Raw genomic sequence first — 12,760 nt, forward strand, 5'->3', positions numbered from 1 at the left:
CGATCGACTGTAAAATGTTTTTGGTCCTGCTCGATTTTCGTTGACTTTGAGTAAAATTATGTACAGTTTTTCATAAGATCCTCTGGGGTCAATGTGTTAGCATGAGAAGCTTGATGCTGTCGGGAGAACAAGCACCCGTCTCCCAAGTGCCTCTCAGGGAAATTGTTAGATGCTGATGGCTTACGTTTCTTTCCCATCACAGAAAACCATCACAGGTTTAGCGATGCAATTAAAGTATTATTTTGTTTTGTTTGTTGATCACGTAGTACAAAGTAGATGAGGAAAACCAGGACTCCGTGTACTACGCGCGTCCGCCATTGCTTGTTTACATTGCGTGAACGGTGGGCTGTAATATCAGAAATGGAGTTATTGCGTTCTGTAAAAAAGTGGGAGTGGCGTTTGTCGCATTTTGGGAAAAAAGGGAGAAAAGATGACAGAATAACACGGCGGATATTGGATTTTGCGTAAAATTAAGAATTTACTTTTAACTACTGACCTGATATAATACTGATTTTGGCAGTAACTCATTTTTTTCAAAAATGGCGTTTATTGCGTTTTGGAACCAAACTCTTCATATGTCTCTTGAGTTTAACAGTGTTGTCTTGTTCCAGCATGCGTGGGGGAATGGGTGTGTGCAAGGTTTCCAACCTGGTCTCATGGGAAATACGTACCTCTGTACACTTTTTTGCAGGACCACAAATATGTACTAACAAGTACGTATTGCTACAGTTTTGAAAAATAAACGTCCACTGGGGTCGCTAAAGAGAAGAACTCCATGTGACATAATTAGGAGTTGCATTACATTACATCGCGAGATTTAACAACGCATGTTGGTAAGTTAAGTCTCTTTAATTCGATATAAAGTTTATTACTCTATATAAATCAGGTTAAACGTGTTCAATTATATCGCTGTTTTATATCTGTCAGTTCTTCTTAGGTTTATTGTATCTCAAAATGATTTTAAATCAGCACATCGTAACTAAAGCGATTAAATGCCATCTTCAGCTTTTACGTGACGTGATGCAGATTCGACCAGTTTATAATAGTCATATTAGGATAAAGGTAACGCGATACGCGTCGAGTTTACCATGCTTTACCACGGTAACAGTATATTTCGGCTACTGCGTGCTAAAATCCGATTCGCGTCGAATTTACCATGCTTTACCACGGTAACAGTTTCGGCTACTGCGTGCTAAAATCCGATTCGCGTCGAATTTACCATGCTTTACCACGGTAACAGTATATTTCGGCTACTGCGTGCTAAAATCCGATTCGCGTCGAATTTACCATGCTTTACCACGGTAGCAGTGTATACTCTCACCTCAGGCCCCCCCCCTCCCAGAATGTTTTGGATGTCTTCATATATAACACCTCCCTTACGAAAACTAACCATGGTTTTATTGTGGTAAAAGTGTAGTAACCATGTTTTTTGTGTATTGATTACTATGAGCAAAACCATGGTTTTTCTACAATAAGCATGGTTAAACTATGGTTTTTGAAAACCATGGTAACTACAAAACAACCATGGTTTGACAAACACCTGATTCCACTCATCAGTCTTGTTCCGGAATGTTTGGAACGTTCCTTAATTAACACACTAACAAGCTAATGAACTGAATCAGCCCTTACAAAATTTAACCATGGTTTTATTCCAATTAAAACCAAAAAAAAACATGGTTACTGTAACTACAATAAGCATGGTTAAACTATGGTTTTTGAAAACCATGGTAACGACAAAATAACCGTGGTTTCAAAAACCATAGTTAAACCATGGTTGTTGTAGTTACTGCAGTGACCATGTTTTTTTTTTTTTGATTGTAGTAAGAGCCATGGTTGAATTTTGTGGGGGCTGATTCAGTTCATTAGCTTGTTAGTGTGTTAATTAAGGAACGTTTTAAACATTCTGGAACAAGACTGATGAGTGGAGTCAGGTGTTTCATATAGGGAGACATTTAAAGCATTTTGGGAGGGGGACCTTGAGGACTGAAGTTGGGAACCACTGACCTAAAGGATTATTAGGAACACCTGTTCAATTTCTCATTTATGCAGTTATCTAATCAACCAATCACATGGCAGTTGCTTCAATGCATTTAGGGGTGTGGTCCTGGTCAAGACAATCTCCTGAACTCCAAACTGAATGTCAGAATGGGAAAGAAAGGTATGGCGTTTGATCGGACCCAGCACACACAAAAACCATGCGTGAGTGAGAGATACGAGCACGCGAACACTATTCGAGCCCTAAAAAGCAGAACACAATTGTGTAAAGCGTCCTTGCGGGGGCGCACCTCCGCTCGGCGCGCACGGGTGCGGTCGCGCGAGCAAGGGCTTGGATGAGCTTTTGCACGACTCTGACCCCCCAGTCACATTAGCTACAGGCGACAGAGACAGAGCGACAGGCTACCATTCATTTTCAATGGAAGTGGCCGTTTGCCAGCGACAAGCTCGCGGCTGCGCGAGCAAGGCGGGGCCAAAATAGACAAGCAGGCTATTTTATGCAAATGCTGAGCGATGCGACAAAGCGACTGCCAATCAGAGTGAAGGAGCAGCGTGACGTAGGTCTGTGGTCGAGTCTGAGAAAATAATTCAAGATGGCGGAAACTGCGTATTTATGTATATATCTGATAAGTTTGGCATTTTATCTCATATATTTTGTTACTTTTATCGAGAAATAAATGCTTTTAAATCCAAAATCACCGTTATTGTAACTTAACAATACATCTAAAGTGACTTTTGATACCGCTTTGAGAAACTAGCCAAGGAACGCCCATCAAGCGAGTGCGTGTCGCTCGGTGTCGTTCACTTTTGTAGCTAATGTGACTGTAGGGTGACTCTCTCACAGCTGTACCACACACGCTCGCTTGATCGATATGGCTGTTGGGTCTTTGGGGGCGGGACATTGACTGGTGTCTTCGTGCCTGTGATTGGTTGGTTGATTTGATCGGTGATTCGTTCTCAGATCTTCTGTTCTCAATTCGTGTCCGGTCGATCTGGGTGGAGAGGACGCGTTTTGATGGGACCATTATGTTGGAGCACGTCATTTTGGAACATTGTCTTGTTTGATCCATGCAATAGGCTGCAAACCAAACAATAATGCCAATTTTATTATATATTTTGTTTACTGTTTATCATCCTGCAATATATACTATAGGCTACATATTGACATTGTCAGGTTACAGAGTTGGTTCAGACTTAGCATTAGCAAACTTTAGTATAGTCCTGTACATATATATAAACAAACTAGATTTGAACTCCAATTATATATACTCCAATATATATATATTAGTTTTTGTAGCCATTCTGTATCTTTTCAGGGTTAAAATAGCATTTAATTTTACTTTGTTGTTGTATTTGAGTTTCATTTCATTTGCCATAACAACAAAATTTTGTTTGTTGTTTAATATCTACATATTAAACAACAAACAAAATTAATACCTTAAAAAGGGGCATATTGTTTGGTTATGTTTGCATGGTTTAAACAAGACTAATGTTTTAACATAGATTACCTACTCCGACATAATGATCATATTAAAACATGTTTTCTCTACCTAGATTGACTGGAGATGGATTGTGGACCAAGAGATCATGCATGTCACTAATCAAATCAAACAACCAATCACAGATGCAGAGACATCAGTCAATGTCCCGCCCCCAAAGTCGCCAAAGTAATCACGAGCGAGCGCGTGTGGTGCAGCTGTGAGACCATAAAGAGAGTCGAGCAGGTGCTCATCCAGACCCTTGCTCACGTGACTGCATTTGTGCGCGCTGAGCGGAGGGGCGCTCTCGCGAGGATGCTTTTTCCGCGTGCGAATAGTTTTCTGCGCGCTTGTATCTCTCCCTCGCGGGTGGTTTTTGTGCGCGCGACTTTTGGGTCTGATTAAACGCCACAGAAAGGTTTTAAGGATTTAAGCAATTTTGAGTGTGGTATGGACTGATTCAAGCTGACAGAAGAGCAACTGTGACTGAAATAACCACTCGTTACAACCGAGGTATGCCGCAAAGCATTTGTGAAGCCACAACATGCACAACCTCGAGGTGGATGGGCTACAACAGCAGTAGACCCCACCGGGTACTACTTATCTCCACTACAAATAGGAAAAAGAGGCTACAATTTGCATGAGCTCACCAAAATTGTTGAAAAATGTTGCCTGGTCTGATGAGTCTCTGTTGAGACATTCAGATGGTAGAGTCAGAATTTGGCGTAAACAGAATGAGAACATGGATTCATCATGCCTTGTTACCACTGTGCAGGCTGGTCGTGTAATGGTGTGGGGGATGTTTTTTGGCACACTTTAGGCCCCTTAGTGCCAATTGGGCATCGTTTAAATGCCACGGCCTACCTGAGCATTGTTTCTGACCATGTCCATCCCTTTATGACCACCATGTATCCATCCTCTGATGGCTACTTCCAGCAGGATAATGCACCATGTCACAAAGCTTAAATCATTTCAAATTGGTTTCTTGAACATGACAATGAGTTCACTGTACTAAAATGTCCCACACAGTCACCAGATCTCAACCCAATAGAGCATCTTTGGGATGTGGTGGATGGGAGCCTCGTGCCCTGGATGTGCATCCCACAAATCTCCATCAACTGCAAGATGCTATCCTATCAATATAGGACAACATTTCTAAAGAATGCTTTCAGCACCTTGTTGAATCAATGCCACATAGTATTAAGGCAGTTCTGAAGGCGAAAGAGGGTCAAACACAGTATTACTATGGTGTTCCTAATAATCCTTTAGGTGATTGTATTAAGTGCGTTGTTTGTAGCTCTAGCATGATAAGCGTTGCATTTACCATGCTTTTACCACAGTAACTATAGATCTACTGTGTTATTTGTAGTTAAAACAATACGCATTGAAGTTACCATGCTTTTTAAGATAAAGCATGTATGTTGCATTGTTGCTTTGTTTTAATGCCATCAAAACTTGAATTTCTTACACTCTGCGGCTCCAGAGTGCGAGTGAAATGATTATAATAGCATCAGGCAGAGGAAGCAACCGACAAACAGGTTAACCTCAAAATCATCATTAAATAATTTTCCGACTTCTAACAAATTTCAACCCTGGACAGCATTAATTTAAATATTCATACATTTGTGCAAAATATACTTTGATCATTCACTTGTATGTATCATACATAAATGCATTTATATAACATTTTAAGATGAAGTTTTAAACTGTACAGATTATGACAAATCACATTTGTTTCTTAAGATGGAAAAGAGAGAAGACAAACTTCACCGAAAGATTTAGGAGGAAAAGGCCAAATTCGTTGTGACTATAGATGAGTATAACAGGGCAGCACCTGAAAAACTGCTGTCAGCTGATACAATTCTGGCATCTGGGAGTTACGCATGGCCATGGGTATGGAATGAGCATGGTATGTCTTGTTACTCATTCCAATTTAAATATATTTAGTATAATGTGTATTTATGTTTTTACTTTCATGCTGTAGGACGGTCGTCACCAATCCTGGTCATGGGGGGTCTCTGCAGATTTTAAATGAAACCTCTGCTAATTAGCCATGACTGCTGCTTCCTACTGGTAAAGTGTATGGTTCTCTAAATTCTGCAGAGCATGGATTACAATTATATATTAATTACTAAATATTTGTTGTTCTTGTTTGATAGGTACAGACCAGGAGTGTGGGCTCTCTGACAGTGGAGTTCTAGGACTTCACTTCCTGCTAAAGAAAAGACAATACTACATCATCTCCTCTGTTTGCCAGTTGTACTGTACTGTGCTTGACAACTTTTCTGAGCTGTTTGGGAACATAAAAGATGATGATTACTTTAGGGAAATTCACATGGATGAGGAGGATATCCACTATTGTGGTGGTGGTGGTGGTGGTGATGATGATGATGATGATGAGGATGAGTATGAAAAGTCATTGTTTCCTCAGTCAGTATAAAGTGTACACTCAAGTCAGATTTTAAAGACAAGGTCAAGGTTAAACCAGGATTATGCCTTAGCTAAAATTGGACATTTACACTACTTTTAAAAATGTGACTAACAAATAAACTTACTGATGTGCATCTTGAGACAAAATTATGGCACTGATATATTTAAAGATATGTCAGAAAAGTTGTTTTTTTGTTAAGACAGCTCAAATATACATTTTAGTTTGGGACTAGGCTTAGGCCTTGTGATCGATTGAAGTTGCAATTCACTAGTGTAGTGGATGAAAACTTGTTTAGAATGATAAAGTTGTCTCCCAATAGTTAAATAGTTCATCTTATTTCCCCACGTCCCAAGTTACCTTATGTCATCTATGTGATTATATCTGTATTTTATCTTGTGTATATTACTGAAACTGCCAGTTGACCTTTTTTCCTTTAATATTAAGCATCACATACGGTAGGCTATATAGACTCCACCACATAAATATAGACTGTCTTTTTTAGTTTCAGTTAATTAAACAAGACTGTATGCTGTGATGTTTATCTTAGTAATGTTTTACATTGTTTACATTTACATTACAAAGGTGTTGTGAAAATATGTAATTTTATATTGTTTGTCCAATCATTTTTATATTAGATATTGTAATACGTTGCTGATATTAGTGTTATTATTACTGATGTAACATTTATGACTTTTTGGACAGTGTTGTAAAATGCCTTCATTGTTATTCATAAAGTGACAAATAAAATTGACCAAATTCACGTGAAAACGTTTTTTATCATAAATTGTACTATTATGATATGTATATTTAATGTTACAAACTTCATTGCTCTAGAATAAAAATCTGTAATTAAAGTATTTGCACAGGCTCATTTCTTTGATTGACATGTAGTCAACGCTTTATGACTAAATGTTTGATAGCCTAAAAGGATAATGGTTATGATGGCAGTCTACAGTAGCCTATGTGCCAGGCAAACCAAACAAATCGATCTACCATCGAAAATGTTAGTATTATATTTAATAAAAAATATCAATATTAAACAGAACATATAGACACGTGTCAATTCAGCAGAATAAAATTAAAAGATCCTTTCGAAAACTTATGGACAGGACGGGAGGTCTTTGGTCAGCTAAGTTGTCATGGTGTTCTTTCGCTGCGCAGACCAATTACAATATGACATCAAAGTGCCGCGAGATCGGACTGCTCTTCGTGTTTTCGAGTCCCTCCCGCGATACTTTGATGTCATACGACAATTGGATTTTCGCAGCGCCACATGAATCTTCTTTTAACCCATATAAAAAAGTATTCCATGTCGCAAATGATGTTTTGGTGCTACTGTTACACTTGAAATGCTATCAGCTAACAATAACGCGTTTCTTAGCTGAGAAAACTTTTCCTTTACTTGTATTTCAACCCTAAGCATAACCATTTCAATGAACTACAAACCCTGCTGAAAAAAAACAACATCAAACCAGCATGCGGACCAGCATGGGAATACTGGTCTATGCTGGTTTAGCTGGTGGTCACCAGCATACCAGCACCAAAACACAACATAGTATGGGATGTTGGTGCTATTGCTGGTTTGGTGCTGGTTTAGCTGGTGCTAATGCTGGTTTGGGGCTAGTTTAGCTGGTGTTCACTAGCAAACCAGCACCAAACCACAACATATGCTGGTCTTGCTGGTATGCTGTTTTTTCAGCAGAGAATGTCAGCACCATGTTTTCCCCATTGTCAGCAATAATATGAGGGAGACTTATGGATAATGTAGTTTAACACATTTAGGGATTAAAATTAAATAAATATTACCTTTAATCACTAAATGATTATCCAAATATGTTCATTATGCAAACTTCTGTATATGTCATATTTGAGGGGCAGGGCAGGTTAAAATCTGGTATGGTTAACATGTCTTAAAATGCCTGTATACTACCTTTTCATGTATGTCTGAAAAGTGTGTCCAACATTATTTAGTAAACACAGCATAAGTAGTTTTCACTTTGATGCACTAATTAGACATTGATTTACAGACTTTTGAAATAGGCTTTTGTCCTCTTACAGAGGTTTTAGGCCTACTGGGCACTTGGGTGTGAAAGGGCAGTAAAACATACACAGATGTATTTGCATAATAAAAGACAACAAACTCTGCTGCGTCACATTTATAACACTCCTTTTTTCTTCTGTTTTATGCACTCAGAAATATGGTACAAAAACTTTCACTGGGACAGAACTCCTTCAAAACAGGTGTTGGCAAGGTCGGTATTGCCGATGTCCTGCAGATTTTAGCTCTAACCCTGATAAAACATTGCCTACAAGTAGTTTAAGATGACTCTTTAGACCTTGATAAGTTGTTCATGTGTGCTTAGAGCTGGAGTTAAACTCTGCAGGATATCAGCACTCCAGACTGATGTTGCCTACCCGTTTTAAAAAGGTCCCAGGGGTGGGCATTCCTGGTCCTGCAAAGTGTAGCTCCAACCCTAATTAACCACACCTGAAAGTTCTAATCAAAGACTGCAGGATGAATATGAAATGTCTTTTAGGTGTGTTTGATTAAGGTTGAAGCTAAACTTGGAGGACAGTGGCCCTCCAAAACCAATGCACACAGATTTATCCACATTTGGTACCAATATTTACCCATATGCACTCCTTAGGTACTCCGTGTAGTTTCTGAAAGGGCACCACCCCAGTGTCAGCTTTTGTGACTTTATTCTTCTGAGAGTATTCCTACATTAAGATCACATTAGGTTTTATATGGTGTTTTGTGAATTTATATGATGTATTTGTCAGTAATTTTGAAATAAACAGTATGGCTAGGCCACAGATTTTTGTTTATATATTTTATATATATATATATTTTACAAAATGGCAACGAGAAAATTGTAAATACTTAAGCAATTCATTGTCATAACAGGATAAGAAGTCAGGTCACCCTTATTTTTATACTAAATATTGTTTTAAAGTAGTTACAAAGTAGCAATCAATGAGGTAAAGATCAATTACAAAACAATTTCTATTGTCAAGAAGATATAGTGTGAATTTAGCTGAAGCAATTTAAAAGTTAACTCAGTTCAATTAAACTGCCATGTAATGTTTATCAATCATGAAACATTTTAATCAGCTAAAAGCAAATCTAAAAAGACAATGGTGTTATTATCACCTCAGTTCCAGCTTTACTATTACATGACAGTGCCCCCCCCCCCATAAAAACAACAACAACAGCAATGCCCATTTAAAATAGGTTTCATCATTTATTTTATTAGTATGATCTGTAGAACAAAATCAAGAGTACAGAGATGACGGTAAATAAAGACAACCATGTAAACATTCAGTAGACATGTAAAACTTAATTGTTTACCAGGCCACTCAATATAACAACAAGGTTCAGAGTTCATGTAGGTAGTATGTAGCACATTATTGTCTTAAATATTCATTTCTAGGAGAAGGAAATTTGTATTTCCTTTTTATCCAAATAAATTATGAAATAAAAATCACAAGAACTTATTTATACAATTTTGTATATAAACATCTTTAATACATAGTATTCACCACACATTAGTGTAACAACAACATGTGTAGATGTGTTGACAACAAAACTTTTTTTCCCTGATTTTTATATCTAAATATCAATACATTTTGACAACAACAGACCTTCAAGAATAAGACAAACTAAAGTGTTAAACAAAATGTATAGAATAACTTTCTATGATGACAAATACTGTATTGATATGTATAATGGCATGTTTTTAAACAGACACATACTACTGTACAGCATCCTCAGACACCCAGGAACTTCTTGCCACTATAAAGGAAAAAAAAAACAATTTAGTTGTACACAGTGTTGTTTAAAAAAACAGAGTGCCGCAGGGGTGACCTACTTTTGTAGGCTAACCCGGAAGTTAGCAGTACAATGTTTCCCTTTCTAAAAAGCCCATTCATTATCCCATAGACTTTTGATTCAAATATGAATAGGCTTTTTATTGAGGGAACCAGTGTCCCGCTAATTTCTGGGTTAGGCTACAAAATAAGCTATATCTGCAGCACACTATTAAAAAGATTCTGTCATCACTCGCTCTCATGTTGTTACAAACCTGTTTAAACATCTTTGTTTCGATGAACACAAAGAAAGATATTTTGAGAAATGTTTGTAACCAAACCATTCATGGACATTTACTTTCATGGTATTCTTTTGTCCTACCATGGAAGTGAATGGGGTCCATGAACGTTTAAGGGCGCACTCACACTATCCAAACCAAACTGCGCTCGGGCGCGTTTGACCCCCAAAGCCTGGTTTGTTTGAAAAGTGTGATTGCTCTGTTTCGCGCCCGGGCACGGATTGGTTAATCGCGTCACGGCCGGGTTGCAGAGGTGGGCCAGAGCCCGGTTCACTTGGGCTCAGGCGCGGAAGGCTGTGGTGTGAGCGCATTCGCGCCTTAACGCGATTCAAAAGGTGAAGACGTCAGCTGCGCGACCACTCACCTTCATCTGCCGCCGTAAAAACCTTTTGATGCGCGCAGCGGGGTTACGTCAATGTCCGAGCTGCGCACCTGACAGATCAACTAAGGAATATGATGACATGTGAGAAGGCTGTCTGTAATCGCGCACCAAACGACTCCGAATAAAAAACACAGACTTATTATTATGGTGGGTTCCAGTGTTACTTCCTGCTTTTTTCAAAACAATCGCATTTTAATGACGAAAGCGCGCCCGGACTCGGATTGACAAAAAGTACAGTGTGAGCGCGTGCACCTGGGGGAGTAGGGAGGGGTGACAATCGCGCTGGGGCATGGTTTGGTTTGGTTTGGATAATGTGAGTGCGCCCTAAATAACCAATAACCAGTAAACTCGAGTGGATTTAATTTAGCAACTATCAATATTAAAATAAAAGTAATTTACCACAGCTGTGGTCTCTGGCCGCAGTTGCGGGGTTGCTGTCAGTAGTCGCAGGGCCTCTGATGGTAGTGGTGGACTCTCTGGCCACAGTTGCGGAAACGCTGACTGTAGTGACAGGGTGGTTGATTGTAGTGGTGGGGCCTATGATGGTAATGGCAGGGTCTCTGGCCACAGTGGTGGGGTCGCTGACTGGAGAGGCGGGGTCTTCGGCTGCAGCGGTGGGGTCTCTGACCATAGTGGTGGGGCAACTGACTCTAGAGGGGCAACCTGTAGAAAATTGCAGAGAACCATTAGACATATCAATTACAAAAATAGTGTATAATGAAAAAGTCAAATTAGTGTTACATTGAGTTATGACGCCCACATTGCCATGAGTTAAACCATATAATTAATAAACAATTACTAAAACATCATACAACCAACATTTTCTGGAGGGTCAAGGGCAAACATGTAGGTAAACAAGTTAATAGGTGGTCAAATGTATAAATACATTGGCCAACCTCCAAAAACAGCCTCATATAGTCGCATGATAGGTATTAAAAGATGGCTCTGAATACGTTTTTTACCTTAAATTTTGGTAGAGTGGTGCAGGATTCTCTGCAAAGTTATAAATAACATTGGTAAGACACCAAGTATTTCCAACTTGTGGAGCTGAGAAGAGAAAACAAAATAGACTAAACCAGAGTATCCAGTCAAACAAACATAATAAGAAAACAAATATAAGTATGTAGTGCAAATATGAGTATCTATTTATTAATATTGAAATAAATGAAACTTACCAGCAAGTCTATAGAATTAATCATTTTGCAGAAATTGCCATCTTTTTTATTTGGTTGCCCACTGTCCATCAAATGACTGATATGGAGTAACTGCAAGACAAAAACAATGATTGGACATGAAAGGTATTAAAAGATAGGTAAGTGTTGTGATAGCGCTGCTTTTATTACAAATTAAAAGGCTAAACTACAGTGACTGTGTTTAAACCATGGCAATGGTTTGTGTTACTGTGCTTTAACTGAATACAACACATTAGTACAGTTACTGTGCTAAAAGCATATATGCAATGCTTACTGTACCATATACCACAGTAGACCTACCATTGTAAGGTTTGTGTTTACTAAAAAAAGGGTTTGGTACTATGCATTAAGCACATGTACCACAACAGAAATAACTTTACTATGGTAGCAGCACGATACAGGTTGTGTTTTCTAGGCTTTAACTAAAAATAACACACTAAATCTACAGTTACTGTGGTAAACGCATGGTAAATGCAATGCTTATCAGGCTTTAACTTCAAACATCGCAGTAAATACACCCACCTAAGGGATTAGGAACACCATACTTATACTGTGTTTGACCCTCTTTTGCCTTCAGAACTGCCTTAATACTACGTGGCATTGATTCAACAAGGTGCTGAAAGCATTCTTTAAAAATGTTAACCCATACTGATAGGATAGCATCTTGCAGTTGATGGAGATTTGTGGGATGCATATCCAGGGCACGAAGCTCCCGTTCCACCACATCCCAAAGATGCTCTATTGGGTTGAGATCTGGTGACTGTGGGGGCCATTTTAGTACAGTGAACTCATTGTCATGTTCAAGAAACCAATTTGAAATGATTTAAGCTTTGTGACATGGTGCATTATCCTGCTGGAAGTAGCCATCAGAGGATGGATACATGGTGGTCATAAAGGGATGGACATGGTCAGAAACAATGCTCAGGTAGGCCGTGGCATTTAAACGATGCCCAATTGGCACTAAGGGGCCTAAAGTGTGCCAAGAAAACATCCCCCACACCATTACACGACCAGCCTGCACAGTAGTAACAAGGCATGATGAATCCATGTTCTCCTTCTGTTTATGCCAAATTCTGACTCTACCATCTGAATGTCTCAACAGAGACTCATCAGACCAGGCAACATTTTTCAACAATTTTGGTGAGCTCGTGCAAATTGTAGCCTCTTTTTCA

General features: G+C 38.9%; 1 long non-coding RNA gene across 3 annotated transcripts; it reads left to right on the forward strand.

Annotated features, from left to right (window-relative positions):
- Positions 1-650: 650 nt before the first annotated feature.
- Positions 651-6,660, forward strand: LOC129451196 (uncharacterized). 3 transcript variants are annotated; one of them, XR_012357684.1, is made up of 5 exons: positions 651-833; positions 3,550-3,986; positions 5,217-5,366; positions 5,458-5,546; positions 5,633-6,660. It is a non-coding gene; the product is annotated as an uncharacterized lncRNA (long non-coding RNA). The 3 variants fall into 3 exon arrangements; XR_008646660.2 differs by lacking the exon at positions 3,550-3,986 and having other exon boundaries at positions 673-833; positions 5,217-5,382; XR_008646661.2 differs by lacking the exon at positions 3,550-3,986 and having other exon boundaries at positions 676-833.
- The last annotated feature ends 6,100 nt before the right edge of the window (positions 6,661-12,760 follow it).

The sequence above is a fragment of the Misgurnus anguillicaudatus genome, chromosome 15 (genome assembly GCF_027580225.2).
Source record: "Misgurnus anguillicaudatus chromosome 15, ASM2758022v2, whole genome shotgun sequence".
Taxonomy (NCBI): Eukaryota; Metazoa; Chordata; class Actinopteri; order Cypriniformes; family Cobitidae; genus Misgurnus; species Misgurnus anguillicaudatus.